The sequence below is a fragment of the Formica exsecta genome, unplaced genomic scaffold, assembly GCF_003651465.1.
Source record: "Formica exsecta isolate Colony F162 unplaced genomic scaffold, ASM365146v1 scaffold182, whole genome shotgun sequence".
Classification (NCBI taxonomy): Eukaryota; Metazoa; Arthropoda; class Insecta; order Hymenoptera; family Formicidae; genus Formica; species Formica exsecta.
Window position 1 is genome coordinate 846,978 of NW_021849132.1, and position 5,633 is coordinate 852,610.

Genomic DNA, 5,633 nt, shown 5'->3' on the forward strand with positions numbered 1-5,633 from the left:
ATTCATAGTTACTGATTATTTATCAAGAAAGTAAGAGTTCACTATAAATTTTAATTTTTGTATCTGCGAGAAATACATTATTTATTATTTTCCATTATATTTTGATGCAAATTTATTTATGCGAGATTGCACTCCTGAAAATCTAATTTATCCAATTTTGACAAAATGAAAAATACTTATTTTACGAAAGTTATTTAGTTTTTTTTTTAATACATTTACAAATCTATTATATGAAATTTAAGAAATTCTGTGTTTTTCCTTCGTATGAGTAGAAAATATCAAAAAACGCATGCAACAAAAAAAAATTTATTTTAGAAGGTTGCATCAAGAAAATCTTTAAAATATTCTTCTTACTTGGAATTTTGAACAAAGATACCTGGGAAATCAGGGAATTTTTTTGGACAGATATCCTATCGATCTTGTTTATTTTTTCGAATATTGACGCTTTTTCTCATATTAACAATTCTATAAATAATTCACGAATAGAGTTGGCAAAGTTGCCTTGTACGTATAAATGTATGATGTTATCAAAATCTCGTTTCTTCGTAAAAATTCATTCGATTGTACGTGCTTTTTCTGTTTGATCGCGTGCAACCGGTCAATTGTCCGGATTCGTACTCGATTGCAAGAAGGCATCTCTGTCTCGCGACGAAGATTTATCCCTCGCGCTCTAATTGAGTTCTCTCGACGAGACCCGATCGCGATGTAAAGCACGCACCCGATATCGAGAGGCTCATTCGCGTCCGTCAGTCGCGTGGCCCAGCAGCGAGAGGCAGCTTCAAGCATCGCACACAGCGGCGGCGACGGCCTCCTCTCTTTCTCCCAAGGGAAGAGGGCATCGCCCTGACCGTGACCTAGCCACCGCTCCCCACGAACAAACGCACACGTACATACGTACACAAACATCCATCCTGCGCCACGATCGACGCGCGCGCGAGCGGCCAGTTTGTACGCTCGGACACACAAACGTGCGTACCATCTCGCCGCGGGCACAAGATGATCCTCCGCGAGCGGAGGATATACTCCATCGTACTCTGTTTATCGTTGAAAAAGCGACGAAATAACTCGCGTATGATTTTGACCAATTATATAACATAATTATGATGTCATTTTTGTCATAAAAACTTTGATTTTTTTACTCGTTTTTTATTGAAAAAAAAAGAGAGGTGATATACATGATAGAAATTGATAATATAAAGAGTTCAGATCTTCTTTAAACAAATACTTATAAATGTAATTTTTGTTCATATCATAAAATTGCATAATTTTTATATAAATTACATAGTCTTTTTTATCTTTAGTACATAATTTGATATTTTACGAGCTTGTTAGTATCAAAATAATAATGGATATCTTGTTCCTAAATTTTTTTGCCTGTTTCTTTTTTTATATTTGGCTAGGTAATAAATAAGCCAAAGTAATATGTAAAATATTAGAAAATTTTCACGATATAATCGAGAGATACGTTTTGAAGATGCGGGGTATTCGTTGCTCCATCGTATTTCTAAAATACACACATATATGTACATGTTCGGGGGAGGGAGCACTTACGATCACGCGATCGGGCCCCCGAGAAACGTATCTATGCGTGCGTACCGGGTCGTATTGTACAGGCCCTGGACTGACAGCGAAACCGGCCCAGCTTCTATGTTATGGAGAGCTAACTACCTTCGCACATTCGCCGGTTGCTCTCCTCTGCGATATTTCGTCGTGGATTTACCGTGAGACGTCGCGGCTTAAGCAGCGTCGCTTACATAAGCGCGTTATAAATCCCCATCTCCTTCCTTTTTTCATTCTAATGGCGCATTAAGCGTCACCCCTACATCTTACCGTCTCGCCACGTGTGTGACATCAGAAGCAGGGAAATACACGCGAATATAATTTTTGCGGCTTATGCCAACGCGAATGATCTTTTTTTTCCTCAACGATGCTGTAAGATAAATCGGCTTGTGAATGCGACAGAAATCCCGCATCTGTTGTGAAAAGATTTTCTATCATAACGAATAGGTTTATCTCGATTTCGAATTATTTTGACAACAAGTAACAACATCATATATTTATAAGCATCGTGTGTATATTTAAATTCTATGTTCTTGCATAGTAAGTTTATTGAACTGATGTATATAAGAGATTTGTATACAGGGTGCGGCATTTATAGTGACGCGGGCATATTTTTCGGAAACGAAGTGAGATATCAAAGAATGTTTCAGACCAGTATCCCATTTTACTTTTTCTCGGATTATGTTAATTTTTTATGGTGGCATTTATATGACGTGACATATATAATTTATGACACATGTCAATATTAAAGATTCTTAATAATAAGTATTAATAAAAGGTACAAAGTAGTTCCATGTAATACGGTCGGTAGAGATCAACCATAGATGAATTGAACGTTCTATGAAAGCGGCAGCGCATAGGTTGGCGTTTATAGTCTATGATGATCAGAGTGCTCGATGACCGTAAAACACCCTGACATAGTTTAATAAAAGACCGAAGCCAACGATCACGGCAGCATAAAATAATCTTTTTATGCACCATAAAATGTTACGGCGACTCTTCGTCGCATTCGAAAAAAAGATGAGTATTTATGTGAACGAAGAGACGTCGCAACGTCTCACAAAAAAGTCAGTTTGCTCGTTGCCAGCGACTCGATCATCCTTGAACTTAATATGAAAATATTTATACACATGTTACTTTAATGTTTATCATATCATTGCACTCTTCTGAGTTGCATACATTTGTATACTGATACGGATATAGTTGACAGCTGTAATATCCCACTGCGATTATGCAACACTGATCGTCTGTTGCCGAGGCGATGGATAAAACTTCGTGGATATCTAATATCGAGGTCGGTTGTGACAAACTAACTGGTGATAATAAAAAAGATACTTGAATAATCAATATATCGAGACTATAATACATGATTAAGAAAACAGCTTTGCATCAGAATTCTTATTTAAACTGCATTATTTAACACTATTATTTATGTTTAAACATCAGAAATAATTTATACTTAATATTGGCTATATACTTTGCAGTCATGCTTTCTCGCAAATATTTTCCATGAATGCTGAAATTAATTTTCGATGAAGTTTCGGATATAAGAAGAAAAGCGATGCTGCGACTGTCGAAAAAAAAGGACGAATATGTATAAAAACACTTGTAGAATTTGTTATAATATTGGAGATTATTTTGATGAATTTTTTTTCATACGATTCGGAAGATTTTTTAGATGCGCTTGCGTGCACGGAATAGCAGCGGCGATATTTTCAGAACGTATGCGACTCGCAGCTGCGATTCCGCAGACATCCACCATATCATGATCTGCGATACAGTAGAATGCCAACGCCATGCATTGAGCGATATTTCATGAAATTTAAGGGAGTCGATTTAGATGCATTCTGGTAACTGTTTTGATTAAATTTCTCATACAAATCTTGTAAACAAATTTCCTGAAAATTCTCTGATTGTTTAAGTATTTTTGTTTAAAATTCCAGATAAAAAGAATATTTTTAAAATTTTTTGCTACAATTTTCTAAAATAAGTTTTTTCATTATATGCACTTTCTAATGTTTTTCACTCATACGAAGGAAAAACACAAAGCATCTTAGATTTCAAGTGCTAGATTTGCAAATCTACTGACAAACTGAATAGCTTTCGTAAGATAAACATACATTTTTTACTTGCCTAAAATTTTCATCTTTCATCTTTTTATCACTAAAAATTACAATAAAAAATATGTACTATTTATTCACTATTTCGTTAGACATTGGATATATAAACGAAAAAATAGATATATATTTATAATATGTTTTAAACACATAATTCACACTTGACTTGCCGATTGTTTACAATATGAAAGCAACATTATCAAAGAAAGAATTTTTTTTTTAATTCTCCGAGTCCTAATAAAATTCCATGAGACCTCCCTGACTTTTTTTATAGTCACTTGGATCGAATTAATCATTTTGTTTGTGCCATGTTCCTTTACAATGACTTTATCTTCGTTTTTCACAATATTCATGTACATCAAAGATAGTTGCTTTTTTTTAATATGATCTCTCCAATACATGTAGTCTCATAAAGTTCTTGTTCCTATAATGTTTTGAAAAACATACTGAACGCGATATCCATTAAATATTTAACAACACTTTAATTATATATTTTTGCGCCGCAAGCTTTAAAAATCGTGCCAATCATCCTTAGTAAGTTTCCACAAGAACCACGATAAAAAAATTACATTTAAGTTCAGCGGATAGAGATAATCGGATCGGACTATGTGCAGTTTATACCACGCGGTCTCTCAGATAAACCAAATAAAATCGCTGATGGAAAACAGACTGTTACGTGCGCGAGCCAACGACAGAAATATCCAGCCTTGACTTCTTCGCGATCCTCGTGTCGATTTCCTTTTCGAAGACTACATTCCCGTGTCGTTCGCTCCAGAACTACTTTGAAAGGCTTGCCTGGTCGATCTGCGCGGCGAGACAGAGAGAGAGAGAGAGAGAGAAGCGACACGCTGTTCATCTCCGCGCGTTCGCATGCACGATCGCGATGTCATTGAAGTGACCACGCGTGTCATAGGTATCGTAGGAATTTTATCCGACTGACACGCGATGCAATCGGACGTATCGAAGTCTACGCGACATGTTCCGTCGTGGCGAATGAACGACTATTATCAGCATGTCTCGCGATCTGCTGTACCGTGAACAACAGCAAGGTCGTCGAGAAAAATGCGATTTTAATCGCTTCAAGGGTCTTTGGAGCATATCTAAAAATTGAAATGTCCTCTTAAAATTTATTTATTCTGAGAAAAACATATATATTTTATTATTTTTTCAAAAATATTATTGGCAGAGTTTATATGTGTTCAAAAAATATCATGCTCTATATGCTTAAAAATCACGTGATGGAAATTTTTAAATATTTTGGAGATCGTAAATAATTTTAAAGATTAATTTTTTTATCGCTAACTTGTTAATCTACTATGAAAGAAAAGTGATGCGCGTATTTCGGAATAAAAAGTTTTCGGAAATAACACACATATAACGGATATGACGCGCGAACATAAACCGAATATGATAATATTTGTACGCAAGATAAATACTCGCAAATTCAAGGCGAGCTTATTTGCTATAGATGAAAGGTATAGCTAGGATAAAATATATTTGTGATAAGATACAAATAGATTATCTTCAATACTTTTGTTAGAACGATCTTATCTTTGAATTTTTTATTGATTGCGAGAAAAAGCTGTAAATTAGTTGCCGAATTACATACTGTAGTAAAAAGAATATTATCAAACTAATGGTAAATTATATCGGCGATTAATTTTATTTTAATCGAAATTTCAAATAATTTAATTACTTTATTAAATATATTACAGTAAATATATGTACGATCAACAATTTTTACTGTTACTTTATTATTATTCAATGATTTAAATTTCTTGATTATATTAAATGTTCTCTATTAACCTTTAGCACTTGATTTGGGCAGGAACAAGACATAGGATGGACCGAGTCGTGCAAAGAAGTGTCGTTCAACATTGAAGGGGAGGAGTATCTCAAAAAAGCGAGAGAAGCAGGAGAGCGTGAAGAATGCCTGCTTCGTCGCAAGCCGCCGCA